We start from the raw sequence: 23,055 nt of genomic DNA on the forward strand, positions 1-23,055 counted from the left end.
TTACTGCTATCGCCATCTAACGGTCACGTTTCTAGTTAAGTCTGTTAAAAATTTTTAAGCCCGACTCAAATAAGCCCGACTAAATAAACCCGACTTTCTTTTTTTACGGTTAATTCAAAAACTAGAGCTACATGGTTTCGATGCAGAATTGAACGGGCATCACGAATATGAGAGTTGTTTTCTCGGGGGACTCATAGTTTTTGAATAAAACGTAAAAAACGGTGAAGTTGGGTCTAAAAAAATAAGCCCGACTAAAAAAATAAGCCCGACTTTATCTTTAAATGACGATTATTTCAAAAACGGCTTGCATGACACAAAAACAAATGGCTTTTTCTGAATCAGAGTTCAAATTAGGTTATACTGTGTGATTTTCTTCGCATTCCGAAAGATTTCGATTTTTTCCGATTTTGACAAAAGTGGGAAGGCCTTCTCACTTTTTCAGTTTTGGCAAAATTTTAGATTTCGCTTTAAATACATGGTTTCGATGCAGAATTGAACGGGCATCACGAATATGAGGGTTGTTTTCTCGGGGAACTCATAGTTTTTGAATAAAACGATAAAAGTTGGGTTAAAAAAAGGCGATGCAAAGTGCTGTCACGTACTGGCGCGCTAGTTTTCATTGCCATGCAGCACAAATAATCGATCTATTTAAAAAACGGTTGACTTAATGAAAAAAATAACAATTTTCCCGGAATCAGTATTCAACTTTGAGTATATCCTGTGATATTCGACCAATTCCATTGACTGTCAGTTTTTGCAGGTTTTTGAGGTAAAATTCCCATGTCAATGTATTAGTAGACGTAGACAGCAGGAAGTAATCTTGTCCTCGTGCTCACTTGGTGGGTGTCCGGAAGGAAATGAAAGCTTCTTTTTCCGTTTGAAATCTATACAGAACCCAGTGAATTTGGACAAAATTTTTTATATAGCCATGAGGACCTTTGCAAGCTGTTTGATATCACACGGAAGTCCTAAACCAACAGCAGCAAGGGGCCCTTCACTAACTGTTACAAATCAAACGATATACGATGGTCGTTCATCGACTTCCTTTCTTTATTTCTGGTATAGACCTCGCAATGGTGGCCAATTCGTCAGCGCCATTTCCTTTCCTCGTTCGATTTCGAATTGTTATGTATAGGACGTGTGTTATTGTTATCGAATGTGTTGCGTCATAGGAAACGACGAAAAATTGGCGCTGGGAGGTCCAACGGCCCACCGGGTATCCTCTTGTTCCCTACACCATTGCGGCCTTGTCCTTTCGATAACACATCGATTCATCAATCAATTGTGTATCAATAGCCATTCACTCCTGCAAACAGGTAACGTCCCAACAAATGCTCAGAGCAATATAACGTCCGTTGGCTGGCCCATCCTGTATCTCTGCAATATAAATGTAGAAATTAGATAAACTTAATTGCAAGTAGATTATTTGAATCTATCATTTACCTGCCCTGTCTGCACTATTTTACAGTTTTGATACCTCGAAATAAGTCCCACGAAGAATGGGAAAACAGATAATAAAGGATAAACTACTGCACATGTCCATATTTCCCATATATAAACGGCTGCAAAGAATGGTATAGCGAAGAGTTGAAAGGGGAAATTCGTGATGGGTGGTTTTTATATCCACAGAGGATCGTCATGGCAAGGTGAGCACGTCTATTCTAAACAACAAGCAAGAGTTTCATTGAATGCAAGAAGGCCCATTCTTCAAAAATGGCTGATGTAGTTTGTGGCTGCTACACTCGCGGGGGCCAAAAGAGTCAAGATGGAGGAGAGATGATCCCCTACCGAGCCTCTTGACACGATCACGCTCACAAACGCAGCAAACAGAGGTGGGTGCTCTTATATTATCTTTGCTGCCTCTATTGTCGTTGACAACCACAAAAGTTGGATCCTTTTCAACCCCACTGCTGCTGTCACACCTCTTGAAAAAACTTCTATTATTTCCGCCCAGCTTCAAAATTCTCTCACAGGCTCTTGTCCCTTTTGCCTTTTATTCATTGTCACCCAAACAATTCATAATGCTGGCCCACTTGAGTTATCACAGGACATTTTTTTTCCAAGTTGCTGCTGTGTGTATTGATATATTTATGCACATGGACCTATAGGAGGTCCCGGCTGGCTTATTGATTGTTTGATTATTGTGGATATGATTTAAACAGCAGAGACCCACCGCTATGAGAGTATCTGGCTTTCTGTCCCACTTAAATGTCTTGGGCCTGGCTTATACTTGACCAGTTATACATACGGCAGCATCTGTACGAGGATTTTAAGCTGTTTAATCGAAGTATTTTAATTCAGCTTAATTAAGCATTTTAATTCATGGTTCTCCGTGTGCCTGAACAAGATTTGTCCAAACTCTGTTGTCAAACAATAAAAGGAGTATAAGCAGCCCGGACATGTACATTCTTGCCCATTTGCTTCGCTTTATGATGGAGCTTTATTATATCTATACGTAGGCCTTGTGCTTCTACTGCAGGAAAAATGGGCAGACTTATCTTGGCGCCTTCGATGCTGATGAGAATTGCCGCTTCTATTGACGGGGCTCGAGCCTGTGGACGGATGTCGGAGGTATGTCAACCCCTTTCTTTTTTCCTGAAGTTTTTAAGTTGTGCGTTAGGGCCCAAGAGAGACCTCACTTGGTAATAAAAATCCCAATAGCGCATCAGCTTTTCACCAGATCAGCCCCGAAAGCAATTTGATCATATATACATCGTCGACACAGACTATAAAAGCTCTAGATCCCTACCGATGTGGGCAATATAAATGGACGATGCCCAGTTTAGGCCTATAGAATATAGGTCTCATCTCGAGAGCACTATTTACTACCTACGTATTATGGATTCATATTTACTATGTGTCGCGTTCACTTGGCGTGTCATACAGCTGAGCTCAAGGTCTTGCCAGTTGATTATGCCGAGCTTATTTGGGTTGTATCCATTTATAAGCCCTATATACAGATGAGATAGGCCTGCTAAAAGAAATGATTTACAATGTTAGGATGTGAGAACAGCGCACAGGACGTCACACCGAAATATAAATTGATTGACCAGGTAATTTACTTTGGCTTGTGTTTCTCGTGTTGTGCTACCCATTTATAAACAAGTTCCGGTGAATATAAATCGAAATTGTTCCACAAAAGGTTAGTTTACAAGATAATACATAAATATGATAATTGCAATATCTGTAAGCATTAGTTGCTTCATAATACGAGTTGAATCAATTAAATTAAAATTTCTTACCGTGTTATGTCGCACTGAATTTGAATAAAACACTATCGGAGCACGGCCTGGATAAAGATGCGCTTTTACGTTGCGCTGCCATCCCTTTTTCCCATAAAGGCTATTTTTTTTTCTTAAATAATAATAATAAATAAATAAATAATAGGGCGACGACGCGGCACTTTTTATTCGTCGTCGGCTATTGGATGAAATCAACCAACCGAAATCAAACGCTGGTGTCTATTGTTATGCATCTACCCCTCTGTCCTTTGGTTTTTTTCTCGTTTGTTCTCGTACACCCATTCAGCAGCGTCGCTACACGTCCGCTCGGAACTGTAGACAAACACAAATGGAAGGGGAGGCCATCGCGGGGTGGGGCCTGCTGCGTATACATCCACCAGATTTCAAATGTATTTTGCTGTTTCAGAAATATTTTTTGAGGGTCTGCAACGATAGTTGGTCTGGTTACAAAAGATGCGTACCATCCATAAATAAAACACAAAAATTTTAGATTTATTATGGGCCTACAATTATATGCCATACGTTGTCTGTAGCGGGGCTTATTATTCGATTTCTCATTGGACAGTGTATCGAAACGAATAAAAAGAAAAAGGCTTTACTCTTTCGCGTATTCCTTTTCAAAGAATGAGTAACAGAGAATTGCTTTAGCCGTCCCGTCGTGTTCTTTTTGGTTAGAAAATAAGCATTTGTGGTAGGAATCAGGGCTTTTTATTGTCCATCAGTTTGACCTGATGTCGCGAGTACTCGCTTTCATTCTAAATGATTTTTTACGTTTGTATGGGATGACACGTAGAGCCGACGTAGATGCCCCATGCTGCGAAAGCCTCTACTCTCGTACCAACATCCAATTCGAAAAACAATGAATGAAATTCAAAATCATGGTCAGCTTTGCCGCGTTCCGTTTCCAAGTTGATGTTTTTGTTTCGTAAATTCGATGAGTGGATATTTTCAGCGATGGTTAATCGCTCGATAAAGCAAATTATCATCACGGCTTATCAGAGGTGAATGAGAGATTCGTCCACGATCAATTCGAATGCAAAGCCTCTTGCCTTTTTTCATGTTTGCTGATGTCCCATTTAAAAAGCTCGTGCCGATTTTTTTTTAAAGAGAATCAGCCGAATCAATGAGAAAGCTGGTCTTTTTCATTTGATTTCCGTCAACGTCTGTGCTGAATTGGTGAGCGGCAAAAAAAAAAGGTCTTTTGGCGGCGTTTTAATCACCGGCCGTGAGGTGCTGCGCAACGGTTTGATGATCATTATTCATCCCCGCTTGGTTAGTCCTCGTTATCAGAGCTGTCCTGATGCTTCTCCTTTTCACATTTTTCCAAAATAAAAGCCCAATAGGGTCTCCCCGCTAAAGCCAAAGGAAATCTATATATATAAATAGTATGAAAAGAGAGAATGGAGAACCTCGGCTGTTACATGTCCAATATACCACAGCAAAAACCACCACTACCACCAGGTGTGGATATGTACAAAGCACCTTTTTTTCTCTCTTTCTCTATCTATTTTTTACTTTCCCTTGTTGTTGTGTTTTTAATGCATATTGTATATAAGGGTATATCAACACTCGAACAGAAATATAGCGTTTAGTTGGATATATAGGCGTCCGTTAGCCCGGACTAGATATAGAACTTGGACTTTGCAGAGCCAAGGGCCTTCAATGCGTCGTAGGCTATATAATAGTAGACGTCAGCGTTTACACAGTTGAGGCAATCCTTGACAATCATCAGCTGCCGGGTTCATTCTCTTGCGTCTTCTTCTTTATATAGCAACATATTTTCCAACTTCTTTAGAATAGGCCTATGCGATTCACGTGTAAATGAAAGAGTGTGTCATTGCACAGCGACCGTTTCTTACTTTCGGTTTCGTTTTTGTCACTTGGTCTTGTCCAATGACTCTTGTCCTAAGCAAAAAAAAAAATGAATGTCGCTATAACGCGGGGCTTCTGAACTATTTCCTCTTTCATTTCAGTCATTTCAAAGAGAGCCTCTTGCGAATGCGACACGTGCCGGTCTTGGTTTTTTCTTTATGGTTTTCTTCTTCGACTCGCACCGTGTGATAAGATGGAACTACATAATAACTAGAAATGTACTCAAGTGAAGCGTTAAAAAAGAATCCGCAATCCTTCGTTCCAAAATCGACATTGGATCGACGATGTCTGGAATTATGGCCATGTGTGTGTGGGGGTAACGGTAACGAAACGTTTTCTCTCCATCTCTGAAAGAAAAAAGAAAAACTGTTCATTTTGATGGCCCATCCTACGATTATTCCCACGGCTACTTTGCCGTTTTGTTTCCCCGCCTTTTTGTCTTGTTGCATCTAGAAGGGAGAATTTTCTTTTTTTTTCTCGGAAGGCAAACGGAAAGGATTGGCAACTAAATTTTTTTGGGAGGAAGGAAAACATACCGACCTGTTGTTTGACACCGTAAAAGGCCCCACTTAGGGCCCGCAGCGCAAAAAATGAAAACGAATTTTCGTTTGTCTACGACTAGTGCCATAAGCAATCACACAAATGATGGATTGCACTTTACAGGCTGCAAATTCATTTGCAATATTGCCAGAATACAACTGATGCTGAATAGGAAGAATAAAAATGGGGAAAGCCCCTCCAATCAGGAATGCCATTGGAATTTCTTGTTGCCTTTTGCTGCTACTTACATTGACCGATTAAAAGAAAGCACCGTGAAGCTATTGAAAAATACACGTTCAGATATAGATGTATTTCTTTTATGATGGAGGGTGTGAAGCAGCAGCTAGACAGAATCAATACGGCCAAACAGGTAGACTGGAATGTTCACGGTGGCCAATTCGCAGGTATGCCAATGTCGGCATCCGAAAGCCCCAAAAGGTAATTCTCTTCTGCTGGTCGCGGTTTTATTTTTCTGTCTATCGATTATGTTGTACAACTCCATTTCTATGTAATACAAGACTTTGTGTGCTGCTTCTCCGTATGGATAGTCGAACCAATATTGATCTATCAAACAAAGCGTGAACACAACATAAGAATGGCTCATCTGGCCGCTTTGACTTCATGACCGCCATAGAGACCCACGTGAACAAGGGGGGCCAGTGACGACGCAAGAGGACCAGTGGATAGAGACACCAACACTTTTCATTCATCCATAAGTAATGGCTGATGGATTGCAGTCGTGTGTTCTGCTTCTCGTTTCTCTCTGTGTCGTTGTGTGCTAAAAGAGCGAGAAGAATGGCGCACACAAAAGTGAGACAGAAGCGAATAAAATCAGAAAAACCTCCCCTGAATCAATAAAAAAAGGGAATTCCAATGCCGTCTATTGGCAATATGGACTTGCTGTGTGATGTTTAGAACTGCTCGTCTGTACACGCGAAAAGGGAGAAGCCTAAACTATTCATGAACCGTGCGGAATTGGTTAAATAACGGTGCCGCCTGGTGTGTGACTCTTGCACACTTTGGACACGGACACCCTATCAAGCAGTTCATATCTTCCTTGTTATCGACACTTTTTTCAAGTTAGTGCTGCTAACAACATTTTCTCGTTCCCTCTGGTCGTTTGAATGGAGACACGATGTGCTGTTGGCTGCCGGTCACGCTGCATTATGCCCATCGAATCGCAGGGGCGGGCTCTTCAAAAAAAAAGGACGACCTAATCAAAAAGGCGCATCTTTTTTCAAGCCATCGACGAAAGAATATTGAGAGGGGGAAGGTGAACAAAAGATGAATGGAAGCGGTTTGTTTTTTTGTGTATAACGAGAACCCATCAAAGGCGCAGTTGAGGATAAAATGGGAAGCGTGGAGAACAAGAGATTAACTCGTCAGACCTAAAGCTATTTTCTTTGGTTGAACCATCAGTAGCCAATGCTTAGCTTCCTAAATAAAGAGAATATAGAACACGGATAGATCGGACACGCTGAATTCCAGTTCTGCCGATTGGAAGTTTAATAATAATAGACTTGGCTGAACCCAGTCTTTTCTACATACATACGTAAGGATGGCGTTTACGCACAAGTCACAGATTATAAGGAATGCAATCGATCATTGTCCGCACAATTGCACATTCCGTATATAGGGCACGAGAAACGAACGTCTACATTCTTCTATTTTGCATTATAAACACACACCGCTTGTGTCCAGATCTAAACAGGCGTGAATAGTTTTTTCGATGCCAAACGTTGTGTTTTAGTTGTAAATTCATGCGCTCGGTTAAACACACGACGATGTGCTACCTTACTTTTTTTGACAGCTGCCGCCACTGAATGCTGCTCTTATAGCCCTAATAATCACAAGCTGCTGACAAGCCTCGTATTCTGCTGGCTCACTCATCGAACACAATGCCTCCTCAACAGCTACTACTTACTAACACGAACTACACGCATACAAAAAAAAAACAAGCCGAAACGGAACTTGCAAAAATAAAAAAGCGACAATTGTGTGTTCGTATAGATAACTCTTTCAGCCAAAAGTTCGACCAACGCATTCAGCCAGAACAAAAAAAAAAAAGCCAAACTTGTTGGTTCCGTAAAGAAAAATCGTGCTCAAAAAAAAATCATAAAATGATAAAAAAAAGAAAGAAAAGAAAGGAAACAAAAAATCATTGCCTCCTGAAAGAAGCAAAAAAGCTTGTCGGCATCTCTCTACTACAAAAAAACTATATACAGCGCAGATCGACGTATATATGTGTGTGTACATTTTCTATATAAGCTTATAGGCCGAGGATAGGGCAAAGCAGGGGGGCTTCCGCTTCATCTCTCCTGCCTCTTGTGGCCTAACCTTTTTTCAAAAAGAAGACAAGAGAAGCCGACGGCTTTTGGCTTTTTCGTATGTAGTCTAAGAGCATAAACGTATACATGCATTGGTTTTTTTTAAGGGGGAAGTGGACCATCTTTAGAGCAGAGCTTAGAAAAGAGAGAGAGATGAGAAGCCAAGATTTGGGGAGATCCATTGGCGGATATCGAGGTACACACTCGTAGAAAATACACAATGATCCGGGCCAAATAAGGAGAGCAAAAAAGGAAGAAGGTGACACACAAAAGGACACACTGTGTCCGCGTGTGTGTGTAGCCACTAAAAAACGCCGACGACTGTTGTCCACCTTTTCATTTCGTTTTGCTCATTTCGATATTAGTACTCCGTTCATTGTGTTCCATCCGCCGCATTTCTTCATTTCCATCGACGGTGCACTTTCCCTCTTTGGCTTTTTGCCTTCTTTTGTCAAACTGTTTTGTTCTCGTCTTTTGTATGTATGATCCCCAAAAGTTCACTTGGTCAGATTGTTCAACCGGCACCCGATTCCCGCGCTTCTTTCTCCCCAACGTTTAAAACGAATCTCTTTTCATAGACACAAAAAACCATTGGCTTTCGGCTTTTAACGTAGACTGAAAATAGAGACGTGCTGACTTGCGTTGGGCAATCCACTTGTATCTATAGTCTAGACTAGTATATGTATATATTGAAGGTCTTGGTCTTTGGTCCATACACTATTCGTCATTTTTTTTAAGGCGCTTAGAGGTGCAGCATGTCGGCTTCCTTGGTCAATGGTCGTGTTGAATGCAAAAGAATGGTAAGCGCCAACAAATCTTTCCGGTGCGGCACCTTTTCCTTAATTCAGCCAAAGGCCAATACATAAGAAAAAGTAGAGTACAACCAATCCTATTGAATTCGGCAGAAAACATACGTAGACACAGGCCTACGGCTTTATTATATGCCGCATGTATTGAGCATAACAAAAGCTAATTACAACTGCATTCATTCGATTTCATTCAATGTCAGGATCTACCTGCACGGATATCCGTAGATCGTAGGGCCATCATCCATGTGACTTTTGTATATCGATAGGAAAAAATGGCGGTTAATAAATACATCGAACAAGATATTCTTTTTGCAATTTAAATTGGCGGCAGATGGACAAAGTCGCAGACAGGATAAGCCGATTAATTTTCGTATGATGCCCCGTCAAACCGCGTGTTTATTGACCTTTATTTTACTTGTACCAGACCAATGTGAATGGACGAGTTCATAAAGAGCAGTAGCTTTGCAGCTAATCCGCTTATCTTTCCTTCCTTTTTCAATTTTTAGTTTTTTTCCTTTTTGGCCTTATTGATTTTCCAACATTTCCCACGCGGCCCGTTCGACCAACACGATAAACATACTCTTCAATTTCAGTTGGCAAGTCATAATTTACGACATAGTTGACGCCAGCAATATCTAGGAAAAACAATACAAACATCAAATACGTAAAAAACGAACGAAGAACCCATAAAGCATTACCTAGACCAAGGGCAGGAACATCAGTGGCCATGGTGTAGCGGTGACTTAGAATGACCAATTCACGAGTGGGTAACTTCTGGCTTTTGCTCCATGGCATGAGACTCAGCAGCAACACCTTGTTCTAACAATGTTCAAAACCGTTGCAAGTACGCCACCTGCATGAAAAAAATGTTAAATGTTAGATGACTTAAGCAACGAATAGCACAAAGTGGAATACATGGAATACCTTAGATGCAATTGGACCTTGTAGTGGTTTCAAAATTACTGAGCGTTAATTAATTGGATTACTGTTTTGCCAGAGCCCGTGACAGCACAACCCATTAAATCTCTTTTGGCAAGAATACCTGCAACTGAAGCTTTCTAAACAGGTGTTGGTTTTACGTAGCCAGAATTTTTAATGCTTTGAAGTAGTGGATGGCGCAGGCAGGTTTCTTCGAATGGTGTTACATATTGAGGTACATCTTTTCCTGTAACCTAAAGATGACCCAATAGATATTTTAAAATCACGAAATACAGTTTCGAGAAATAGCTTACCTGAAGGACGAATTTATTAAAATAGTTAAAGCGTTCCCCACAGACGATCCCCTTAAATTTTTTTTTATTTTCTCAAAAGTGGGATAATCAAATCTGCCAAAAAGAATTCTGAAAAAAGACAATTAGCCAAGCAAGTAGGAGTAGGATAATGAAGAATTATCGCAAACATATTACCAGAATGTTTTGAGGTGCGACGCAACATCTGCACAACAGTCTCTTACAGTGACGATTTTCAGAATGGCGGCAAACAATATCTAGCAAATACATCGACCACAATGACGGCGAAAAATGCGGGAATAAGTCCGGTACTTCAGAAGCAAGCGACCCCCTCCCCCCTCCTGCAACGTTGCCTATTGGAAAACGGAAAACATTTTAAAAAAGTATTGTAAGTAAACGTTGTATTATTCAAAATTTTTATTTTCATTTTGTGACAGGATCTGTGTACGAACATTGATGTGAAGGGAAATGACACTATTCATAGATTCATTTTTTCACTCTAGTGGGATTTTATCCTGATATGGACTACGATAGCAATGGTAGCCCCTAGCTCTATTTTGTATTAAATTTTGGCTTTGACAGTAGCAGAAGAATAGGAAATAGTTGTGAAACGATCTTGAATGAAGCAAAGTATTCCAATGCTGATACAATGGGAGCTTAGCCTTAACACTTGATCTAACACTCGTTGTTCCGGCTAGTAAGCCAACTTCTCATTTGAAAAACAAACAGGTACACATGTACGATTGGCTGAAACCTTCATTATTGCTTCAATTTTATTTTAATACCAGGTAATGCGAAGACAAAACATTGTTCTTATTCTACTTTTGGGAACCACCACAACAGATAACAGAATACTGAAAAGTCATATTGTATTTTTGATGTATTGCTTCAGTGGAGGTAGTACAGTCAGTAGTAGTACAGACAAGAAATGGTTGAAATTGTTAAGTTTAGTAATGACTGAGTAGTTGATTACTATTAATGTGTATAAATTTTTTTTAGGGACAAATAACATACATTGTTATAAACATGTATTATCAATTTAAAATCGTCAAGTTGTAAATTGTACTAGAAGATGGACATTGTGTCTGTCGCAGTGGTTCAGATAATTATTTATGTTAATTGTTTATTTCTCGTGTCTACTGTATACACCGTGATTGTGTCTACAGTATAATTACATTTATTCGAGAATCAATGATACATATACAGTAATATTAAATGGTAGTAAACAATATAAATGTTATATATATAATTAAATACCTGTAATAATATATATTTATAATTTCTTAAGGATTCATTGATGAAATTTAACAAATTATTACCTCGATAGTTTGTGGTTATTATTTTTTTAACCAGCCATATATACTATCAATAAATTTAACATCCTACCATTAATCCACTTAATTGAAGTAGCTCTTTTAAATAGAAAAATAATCCAAAGAGCAAGATTTAATAACTTGCTTTTGAAAATTAATCGAGCCAATTGATTACGTTTATTTAATCCCCCCTTCACCCTTTCCACTCCAATCAGTGTATTACATTTTAGAACATGAATGCTAGAAATTCAGCAATTTTACAAAGAACGGCAAAATTAAAACAAATAAGACGTGAAAAACAGAATCGCTGAGAAAAGTGCTAAAAAAACAAACGGTTGCACGATCCCAATTGACGTGTACGGGATATATCATATTTTCGAAAATTAAGCGACGTTAAAAATTTATCGCCTTAATTACATACCCTCATACACTTTCATTTCGCATACTTCATATCATCCTCATTTCTACGTGTTCAGATTACATCGTCATTCGATCCTAATTCTCCAATTTTCCGGGCAGGTGACTCACTGGTGATAGACCCATAGCTAGGTCTAGCAAAAGTTCTAACAAAGAAAATGAAAAACCTGGGTGTTAGAACGTGCATCTCGGCGTCTGTCGTTTTGTTCCGTGGCTTCCAATTTAATGTTTGCGAAATGGATGTGAAAGAGTGGACGACGGAATAGACGAAAATTCTTCATGGGCCTAGGAAGTAATAAGTGCTGCACACGAACTAAAAACGTCTCTGCTGCTGTCACAGTTGATATTTGTAGAATCTAACACTGGGATGTGTGTTAACTTTGGTCTTCTACTGTCGCCTCTGCATCCAAGCTAAATTCGATTTACTTTCTTCCGCTGCACCATTTTCCATATGAGGAACATGTGTGATCTACCGTTTCCTGACTATATATATCGACACGGAAAATATATAAAGAACCGGCTCTGTCTACGTAACGTTACATATTTCTCTTTGTATCTGTAAGAGAAAGATGACGACATGTTCCTCCATTTGTCAATAAGTCGTCGCCTATTACTTCACGCTCTTTGGTTACATAAATAACGTGTCCAAACGTCTCTGATGTTGCCAACGAGTTCGTACATGCCTCAGACAGCCTATACCTCCCCCTTAAGCTTACAATCCTGCAGCAGATATCTGCTATATTGTTCGACGGTCTTTTCTTTATCTTATATCTAAGCTATATTTCAACAACACGTCTGAATTTCCACCTAGTTCATTTTGATGTAAGAGATCCATGGAGATTTCTTACAACAAAATGAACATACACAAAATCAGTTGCTTGTTCGTTACCCTACCTAACATTTATTACCTTCATCATCTGTTACAGCTTTTTACTATTTTAAGGTGCGTCTATACTAGAAGTTTTTACGGAAAAGTTACGGTCATACAGGCATAAAGGCATACAGTCTTACTGTCACGCTATTTCAGTTTTTCCGTAACGCAATCTATACTGCACATAGGTTTATAGACATCATACGGAAAATGGGCGTTATAGAAGGCGGAGCAACCTTTTGGTAGTTCCTGCACATCCCGCTAGGCGAACTTTGTTGTCAAAACAAACAAGTGTCAACTCAAATCTGTCTGTTTCAAGTGTTGATGAAACAAGTCTCGAAGTTTCGTTCTTCCTGAAGTATTCGCTTAACTGTGTATTTTGTTAAATTTTAAGCCATGGATCTTAGTTTAGACCAGCTTATTGAAACCACAGAAATTGTTTTGATGTTATCACTTATGTGGAAGATAAGAAAAATGATGAAGGAACGTCAACATCGAAGGAAACATCCTCTTGGTAATCTGTCATATACGTTTCATAATATTCAAACTTGAAATTTTATAATTGATTTTAAAAAATTCATGAAGGTCGTAGGTGGACTCGTCTACACAATACGCAAAAAAACCGGGATACCCATTCATGGTATCATACTTTATTACAACCTGCTGCTCTCCGTGATGTAAAACAGTTTCACAACTGGACTAGAATGAGCCCTACAGCTTTCTAATGCAACAAAAAAGGACCACGATTAAAGTTTGATATGCATTATTATAATGGTGCTTTTACTGCAATAAAATTGGGCTGCAATTGTTGCCCTGGCTTGTGCTTGAACTTGTCCGTTCTTGTAATCATGCAATGCTGTGTCATACAATACAGGATGATTTTTTATACACAAAATGAACCTCTCGATGTCTTGTGTTTCTAGTTTCAGTCTAAAAAATATTAAAATTTTACAAAAACTGAGCAGAAGTAACCAATACAATTCAATTATTTACCTTTCTGTTATTTTCTTCGGAGATTTCTTCTTGTTTGGAGATAGTTTAGGCCCCATGTTTTTGATATCGTTTATTTTTCAAATTTAAATTTTTAAATACACACGAAAACTGTGGGATACGAACATCAACAAACAATGTTGCAGTTATGTGTTGTTGTACTAATAAAAAGTATTTAAAAATATATACTTCATTCTGATTGGTTGAACCTTATTTTTTAGCTTACAGAAACTCTCGCTTACGGAAAAAGTTTGAAACTTTTCAAACTTTTTTCGTTACAGACATACGGGCATACAGGCATACGGCTACGGAAAATTGCCAGTGTAGATTGGGCGGAATAAGCTTTCTGACTCTGTATGTCTGTATCGAGTCTGTATGGCCGTATGTCTGTAACTTGTCTGTAAAAATTGCCAGTATAGACGCAGCTTTAGATCACCACTCTTACTCATCAAACCTCTAAAACAAACCATACTTTACCAAAGAATAACAAGGGCGCCAGCAAATAACTGTGGCTTTATATAGGGTCATCTTCTGCAAGTACCGATGATGATCGTTTCAACTCTTTAACCGTATTTAACAATAGTAGGGATTAAAATTTTTAATTTCTAACGACGAATTCATACTCATCCAAGTCTACTAAACATTGTTCTTTTTTCAAACGTACTATTTTGTTACACGAAAACTTAATTTTATTAAATGAACATAACAAAACCAGTGTTTGTGCGTTAGGGTTGGGTCATGTTTCAATACTTTGAATGGTTTCCGTAGCAATGCCAAGCCCAGATATTGAAAGGTTCACGGAAAACTGCTATTGTTTTCGTAGTTTTAAAATGTGAACTGTAGTCAACGGGTAATTCTGCAGATGATTGTGAAATAATAACTTATATGGGAGAAGGTTTAACTAGTAAAAGAAGCCGTCAAAACGCTGAGCAAACATTATCGGTTGTTTTTCAACAAGACAACTTATAATCTTACGCTTTTCTTTCACAGAATGTATGGGAGGCTGCTAATGTACGTGTTAAATGCGTCAAACTTGTGGTACGGAAAGCCGCCATACTTGTATCAAACTTCCCGTGTCTATCAATTGGTAATAGCACTACTTTGGTTGTGTAGCACAATTGTCATGGCGAATTCCAATGGGTGCCCTACAGAGTAGGGTTAGGGCAGTCAGAAAACTAGGCATGACGTCATGCACCAGCCGGGGCATTGCCAGGTTTGTGGCCCATTGGAACACATTTTTTGTCTTGGTGCAAGCAGACGCTCTTGTAACGCTAGTTTGTAAACAAAAAATGGCAAAAATTGAAAGTGTTGAGGTTATAAATTTGTTAATATCATTAATTGTGGTAAGTTTATCGTCTTCTGACGAATCAGATCAGATACCTAAAACCTTCCTATCACCATCCTATGTCCTATTTCAATCCAACCGTTTTTATTTTTATTTCGAAATATTATTTATAAAATTTTCATAAATAACTGTGTATGATTGCAAACCTTGATTTAGAAAAAAACAATACAAAAAAAAACTTCAAATATTTTCTTTATTTTTATTAAAGCGCACAAGAGACCATTACAATAACTGCATTTTAATTCTTGGAGAGAGCTTTCGTGGCTGTGGCTACAAATGGTTTCCTGTAATATTATAAATAACTGGAGTTAATCAGTGCTGTGGTACCTTAACATGTAAATAATAGCCTACCTGGTGATTTCAAACCATTTTTTACTGTTACTGCGCCGATATGGCTTAATTTAGAGCTTGATGATTAATGGCAAATGAGCGAAAATCAGCCAAGATCGTTCCAGATCGCTGGTGCAACTTACCAAATATTTTAAAAATTCTATTTAATGGGAAATACTCTACCTGACGTAGGACTCTAATCCTCATTTTTTGTATCGGGAAACTCGTAGTAAAAGTCTCCACACTATAAAACAACAACAACAAAATAACAATAACAAACAAACTATCTGCTAACAACAAAGAATTCGTCTGCCAAAAAATAAAAAATTCGTCTGCTAAAAAGTACCCCGTTCAGGGTTTGAAAAACTGAAAAAAAGTCAGTTTTTGCGAGCGCTCGAAAGGGCAGTTTTAGGGCAACTCTAAAAATTTGGGCCAGCCATTGGAACACAAAAAACCAGAGTTGCTCCGAAAAAAAGTTGCCCCGTCAGTCCATTGGAGCATACTTAGGGCAAAAAATTGCCCTAGGTCAACTCTAGGGCACCCATTGGAATTCGCCATTAGTGAGGGTAAGGATGAAGCAGACGATGTGCTTAATCTCAAGAAGAATATAGTTGTTATCGTATAAGATAGAATTATCATTAAAGAGATCCTTATGCATCCAATGAAAGTTGAATTTATAGTTAACCTTCGACGTACTATGCCGCAAACATCAGTGAATCCTACCATCATTTCAGATAAACGGCTTGTATTATATGAATCTTACATCGGCTAAGAGAAAAGTTTTGTCTTTAATTCTTCAGTGGTTGAATGAGAAAAACCAGTGGGAAGAACAAAGACTCTACTCCTAACCTTGTTTTTTTCCCTCTTTATGCAGAATAGTGTGGCTTGAGTTTTGTAAATGGCAGAGACGGTGGAAAACAAAGAAAGAGAACACAATTCCATGATTGTCGAAAGCTGGAACACACAAGTGCAATTGATTGATGGATGGTGTGCACTGATTTCCATTTGTCTACAAATGTGCTGTTGCTGAAAGAAAGTCAAAGAAGACACCATCCTACACGTTTTCTTTCCTACATCAACGTGTCAAGTGCAATTATTCGTCTCTGGGATTCCGGATCTTTTTGAATATGCTGGGGATTCTAGACAGGTTTGCATACTAATTATATTCTAGCATTTTCTTGGTATACCTTAATGAGTTTTTTTTTCATTTCATGGGACCAAAGATGAATACAGTATCACATCCAAGATTCTTTGCAGACCAAGGAAAGTGATAATACCAGGTATCATCAGCTCAAAATTGTTCACTAGTGGTAAATAATGCAAGGCACTTATTTTGCTGAAGAACACGCTTTTACATTTATTCTATTGTCATGACACATCTGTGTTACTGCCGCTAACTTCCTAAGGAAAGAAGAAAGAAAGTTAGGTGTTACTTTGAACCATTTTAGATAAAAGCCGTATCTTAACTAGGAAAATAAAAGTTACCAGCAGAAGTAAGCAAAAGCAATACCTTATTTAATTTTTAGCTCTTCAGATGGTGAATAAGATCCCTGCCGTTGATCTGTAAAATAACAGTTTCAAAAAATTGACCAAATATATCTACGTAACCATAAACAATTAAAACTACCATTTGGAAGAAGGTGATTTGCAGGATAATGTTCCATTCTTTTTATGTAAATGTCCAAGATAAATTTTGATTGTTCAACAAACTCAGTTCCTGGATTGGTTGCCTTACATAGCTATTCAGAAGAAGAAATGAGGACGTCAAAAACAAAAGAAAGTTAACTTTTTTCGCGCCAAAATTGTCGAAGTTGTAGTAGTTCCGTTTAAGCTGGCTATTCGAATATCATATTATCCTTTCGTAGCATTTAGAAATTAAAGCTAAAAAATATGCACTGTTTAACTGTTAAATTATGATGATTTCTTTTTTAAATTGTTTATTTTTTTAACCTGTAGGGTCAATAACCGATCGCCACCAGGGGCGTTACACGCAAATCAGTATGCAAAACAGTCCTAGTATGGTGCCGTAGTATGGCGTAGTTCGACTTGTATCATTGGCTACTAAACACCCACCTGCTATAATAGCCTCGTTTTCATTGGTTCGTTAGATAAATTAAATTTGGGCGCGCTTAGACACGATTTAAGGGCACATTAGGTCGATCATCCGGATGGACGAAGGATGTTCTGTTCATCGTCTCAAGTATTCTAAACTCTATTGAGTTTAAGTACGAAAATAAGGCAATTATTAAGGTAATCGCACGTTTTATGCATGTAACAAGAAAACAATTATGTAATATTAATTACTCTGCCTTGTCTGATGTAGTCTTGCAAGACAAGAAAAGCTAATGACGAGCTGACCTTGGTGTAAGTAAAGTAGATGAATCACATTAATTGTAAAAGTTATTCTACAATGTAATTCTTTTCTATTCATATAAAAGGCAATGTGAACCTGTGGATGAGCAGTTCGCAAGTGGGAATTATGGTGATGAGGAATTTACACTGCTATACCTGTCCCAGCTTCATCATGTGCAGAAGAATTTTGAAGGTATTACATGGAAAATATAATATAGCTTATTGAATTGGATTAACAACTTGTTACTCGAATTCTCGACTCAACAACAGGTTGGCAAAACATTTTCTGGGTTCAGACCGTTTTATGGTTGAGGAATATTGTTAATAAGTAAACACAAATAAACTAATTAATCATTATTTTCTTCAAATTGACAGCATTATCTTTGGCAATGGGATATTGTGAATGATTCACTTGATGGGAGCCACGTAAAGCAATATTGAAGTAGCACAGGTGAAGGTAACAGTGAAATGTAATTTAAAATGAATAAATTTCAGTGAAATGATTTAAGTCGTTTATTTAAAACAGCACACATGCGAATGCGAGGATTCCTTGCTGAAATGTCGAAAAAAAGCCGCAAATAATGCAATTATTTAACGATGATTGGTACGTAGGTCATGTTGAATAATGGAAAAACAGAATAAAATGGAACTTCAGAAAATCAGGTAAATAGATGTAAAGCATTCTATCACCCAGGTTGTTTTTTGCTTTGTTAGGAATCATTTGGAACGAACGATGTAAATGGAGGATTTATTCCAATGGTTGACTTCGGCCGTTGCAACTTTGATTGGTTATTATCAACTCTTATTTTTGGTCTAAAACCAATTCGCAACAAGATGGTTGAGCACATTTCTCAGTGATTTCGCTTTATGTTAGTTCTGATCTGTTTTAATATTTGCTTTTCTTTGTAAATTTGTGGAGTTATTAGCTTTTAAGTTCTAGAAAAAAATTACACAGAGATGAGTGTTGAGAGGGTGGTGGAGGGTAGGAGGATGTAAATATGAAATTAATTTGATCGGTAGATTGGGGTAGGTGGTGCTAATCAATTCTAACTTGGATGGGGTAAGGTTTGAATAGGAAGTTGGGTTAACTTAGTAAGGTTCCTCACTTAAAATTAATTTAACATTTTTTCATGCAGGCGGCATTAAAAGCCAGGAAATTCACCGCGAAACGTGTAAATTCTCTTACAGTAAAAACTTACCATTGTAAACCCGAAAGACAACCAGCCATCACCTTGTTTTAATTTGCTTTTTGCATAGTATCTACCAGTGCGAGAGAAAACTAAAAAGTTTTGTCATAATTTGAATTCGCCGTACATTTTGAAATATGTGGCAACGTTGCTTGAGTTTTGTGAACCGCCAACAGTCGCCATTTGCTAGTTCATTGTCGTGTGTGAAACATGTGGTTTGCATCTGACGGGCGAAATATTGGACACATCAGGCAGAATTGGTAGAGTAATACTTGAGTGAATGTTTCATCAAGAAAACCTTGTTAACCAAAGATATTGATTTAATTCTAACAGAAACATTGGTCCACTAGAAACTTTAATTTGAGAATACCTGACGATATTTGAAACTCCTTTTCAAATTACAAAATGAAAGGTACATTATTAATAAGAAACTATAAGAAGTAATTCTTTTCATTCTAAGTAATTGTTTGTTTCTTTCTAAATTTTAGGGAATTTTACAAGTTGTGAACAAAACATTGTGGTACCTTGGCTCCCCGTTTTCTCATCTCTATGCTAGATGGCCATTATGAAGGATCATAAATGTGTGGTAATATCATTCTTCCATTATTGCTTTATTCTTTGCCATTATTTTTATCTCATACCATGCACACAATAAGAGTTTATTTGCTTGCTATCATGGACGGTAACTCGTGTCATTAAAAGTAAGCACAACAGGCACATTGAGATAATAGTTATTGCTACCTTCTTGCTTTTTAAAAAAGGCATCAAGGCAAACTGCTCAACCATGCAGTTGGGCTTTGTACTTTTTTTAAAATTAGAATTAATGAAACAAACAAAGTTTGTCATTTCAATCATGTCAGGATTGTGGAGACAAACGTTGGTCATTTCCTTGGTTAGGCAAGTTGTTCAATAATACTTTGTGTTAGAATATTTTTTAAATTATTTTTAACAAACAATTTTTCATTCACAACATTTGCAGATCCCGAGCATTGAGACAAGATTGTTGCTCATGTAGAGTGTTGTAACGGTGGACGCCACGATCCATGACAGAAACAAGTAGGACAGATAATTCCATCTTCTTTGAAAACAAAAGGGAAGGTCTGCATTTTAAGGTTAGGTTAGAAACAAAACAGCAATAAAACCATTTGCTATTACTACCTTTCATACATTGTTATCATAAATAGGAGCAGTACATATTGGCAGCCATGTAGATTTGTAGTTGCTTCGAACAAATTTTCCTTGTCTGGTGATTGGTTGGTAATGTTGCCCATTCTATTGTTAACTTTTTACTCAAGGTTAATGTTATAAAACATTTATTTTAGGACTTTGAATACCTCCTATCCTTATAGCCATGGAACACTTGCAGTAGCAAAAACGAACATATTTGCGACAAGTATTTTTTGTGACCATGTAACCAAAAATTGTTTATTTTTTAAAGCACCTATATTTAGAAGACATCTAGCGGAGGAATTGCTCGTTACTGAGTACTCTACTCAACTGTCAATTTGTTCGTTGTCAGTGGGCTACATCGCATAATAATGGTTGCCTCGCGAATTGGAAATCTTTTGCCGAATCCCAGTATATCGCCAAGTGTGCCATATTGTCACAATCGTTTTTCTCCTTAGGGTGTTTTCCAATGTGAAGTTGAATTCTAAAAGGTAAAAGCACAAGTTCTTGGTGAACACCTCTTCAGCATACCACACCATTAATAGCTTATTGAAAAGTTTTGCTTTGTTTCCAGGTTTGTTTGATAATATTGACAGAACTGATGTTGGCACCAGCTTGATGGAAAAAAATCATTTCCAACGTGGTAGGAAATTTATCTAGAATTGCATTATCATTCTACTTAAACACGAAAACTATTCTAGGGCACAGGAAACTTGGATTTCTTTGGTGATTAAAAGTTGGATGGTTTTTCTGGATCGCAGTTTGAAATAACCTTTCAAAGCCTTAACTCATCTTCGTAGATATAGACTTGTAAGTAAACATGAACCATTTGTAACTAACCTACATAATTTTCTGTCAATAGTTAATGTTGTTTTTTTTTTAATTAAGGTGAAAAGCAACACTGGCTCTGTAAATGTTCTTGGTTTGGGGCAAGATATTGAATAAACTGATTATTGGATGGAAGACATGGAATTTCTACACTTTATTCATACTCCCCAAACGGTATTTAAAATTCAAAAATTGAAGTGCATATCTGGGCTCCCTTCTTTCTGTAGCCCCGTTTCCCCTTGACTTTATAATAAGCCCGTAGGGGGTCATGCCCCTACTGTCGGTATATTTAAAAACAACATATACCACGGTTTGGAGGGCTCTGGCCGGAAAGGGGACGTGGGGGTCCGCTTAGTTCGATGATGTATTCACGGAGGGCGACGTGGCTACCCGCAGATCCGAACTAAAGGTTAATCGCTCCTGTAAAAATGTTCCAAATCTTCGGCTCTTCTTCCGGCTTCTCTTAGCCAATCACCGGGTAATCTCCCCGGTGGGTCAACAAGGCAGTGTCTCCCCCTGCCTGGGTTGACGGCAACTATGAAAGGGCTATTGTGCTCTTTTTAAGTTGCAAAATAATTCTAAAGTGCAGAGAATTGTCAATAAATTTTTTTAAATAAAATATTTTCTGCAAAATTTATTTCTATCATTGTCTGTTTTCGCTGTATTTACACATGAAATTATTTAGATTTCTCAATTTTACCTCTATTGTTTTTCCCACCTTTGATGGTTAGCATTGTTTCCATTGGTTAATCGTTCACACTATACTGGGATTTGAACCTCAGACCTTTTACATAACAGTCAAGTGCTCTACCACTGAGCTACCTAATTCTGTACTTAAGGTGATCCAATTTTTTAAGCCTATCTACCTTTGCAGTATAAACAAGGATATTTAGTAAGAAATTTGTTACATATAAGAGTGTACATGGCGTAATAGTAAAGCATTGGAATAGTATGCCGAAGGTTTAGGGTTCGAACCCCAAAAGAATTTATAGGTATACTTATAAACAAAAAGTGCGATAACAGACAATGATAGAAATAAATTTTGCAGAAAATATTTTATTTAAAAAAATTTATTGACAATTCTCTGCACTTTAGAATTATTTTGCAACTTAAAAAGAGCACAATAGCCCTTTCATAGTTGCCGTCAACCCAGGCAGGGGGAGACACTGCCTTGTTGACCCACCGGGGAGATTACCCGGTGATTGGCTAAGAGAAGCCGGAAGAAGAGCCGAAGATTTGGAACATTTTTACAGGAGCGATTAACCTTTAGTTCGGATCTGCGGGTAGCCACGTCGCCCTCCGTGAATACATCATCGAACTAAGCGGACCCCCACGTCCCCTTTCCGGCCAGAGCCCTCCAAACCGTGGTATATGTTGTTTTTAAATATACCGACAGTAGGGGCATGACCCCTACGGGCTTATTATAAAGTCAAGGGGAAACGGGGCTACAGAAAGAAGGGAGCCCAGATATGCACTTCAATTTTTGAATTTTAAATACCGTTTGGGGAGTATGAATAAAGTGTAGAAATTCCATGTCTTCCATCCAATAATCAGTTTATTCAATATCTTGCCGAACATGAACATTGAACATTTACAGAGGCAGTGTTACTTTCCACCTTTATTTTAAAAAAAACAACATTAACTATTGAATGGAAAATTATGTAAGTTAGATACAAATGCTTCTTGTTTACTTACCAGTCCCTTTCTACGAAGATGAGTTAAGGCTTTGAAAGGTTATTTCAGACTGCAACATCAGGAAAACCATCCGACTCTTGATCACCAAATAAATCCAAGTTTCCCTGTGCCCTAGAAAATTTCTCGTGTTTAATTACTATTTTAATGCAATTCTAGATAAATCTCCTACCATGTTGGAAATGACTTTTTTCCATCAAGCTGGTGCCAACGTCAGTTCTTTAAACATAGCATATCAAACAAAACCTGGAAACAAAAGCAGAACTTTTCAATAAGCTATTAATGGTGTTTTCTGTCCTACTTGTTTCTGTCATGGACTGTGGGGTCCATCGTTACATCAGCAACAATCTTTTCTCAGTGCTCAGTACCTGCAAATGTCGTGAATGAAAATGTTTTTATTAAAAATAATTTAAAAAATAGTTGTAACACAAAGCATTCTTGAACGATTTGCCTAACTAAGTAAACCGCTGAAATAAGAATGATATTACCACACATTTATGATCCTTCTTGATGGCCATCTGGCATGGAGATGAGAGAACGAGGG

General features: G+C 37.9%; 3 long non-coding RNA genes across 5 annotated transcripts; 1 reads left to right on the forward strand and 2 right to left on the reverse strand.

Moving 5' to 3' along the window:
• Nucleotides 1-8,956: 8,956 nt before the first annotated feature.
• LOC130699896 (uncharacterized) lies at nt 8,957-10,281 on the reverse strand. 3 transcript variants are annotated; one of them, XR_009003569.1, is made up of 6 exons: nt 10,197-10,281; nt 10,023-10,130; nt 9,833-9,962; nt 9,715-9,731; nt 9,489-9,643; nt 8,957-9,425 (listed from the first exon to the last, which is right to left on the reverse strand). It is a non-coding gene; the product is annotated as an uncharacterized LOC130699896 (long non-coding RNA). The 3 variants fall into 3 exon arrangements; XR_009003570.1 differs by having other exon boundaries at nt 9,715-9,752; XR_009003568.1 differs by having other exon boundaries at nt 9,715-9,962.
• A 6,188-nt stretch (nt 10,282-16,469) lies between these two features.
• On the reverse strand, nt 16,470-17,025 carry LOC130699897 (uncharacterized). The gene is made up of 3 exons (XR_009003571.1): nt 16,913-17,025; nt 16,796-16,846; nt 16,470-16,686 (listed from the first exon to the last, which is right to left on the reverse strand). It is a non-coding gene; the product is annotated as an uncharacterized LOC130699897 (long non-coding RNA).
• A 2,143-nt stretch (nt 17,026-19,168) lies between these two features.
• On the forward strand, nt 19,169-20,018 carry LOC130699900 (uncharacterized). The gene is made up of 3 exons (XR_009003573.1): nt 19,169-19,236; nt 19,313-19,410; nt 19,804-20,018. It is a non-coding gene; the product is annotated as an uncharacterized LOC130699900 (long non-coding RNA).
• The last annotated feature ends 3,037 nt before the right edge of the window (nt 20,019-23,055 follow it).

The sequence above is a fragment of the Daphnia carinata genome, chromosome 7, assembly GCF_022539665.2.
Source record: "Daphnia carinata strain CSIRO-1 chromosome 7, CSIRO_AGI_Dcar_HiC_V3, whole genome shotgun sequence".
Taxonomy (NCBI): domain Eukaryota; kingdom Metazoa; phylum Arthropoda; class Branchiopoda; order Diplostraca; family Daphniidae; genus Daphnia; species Daphnia carinata.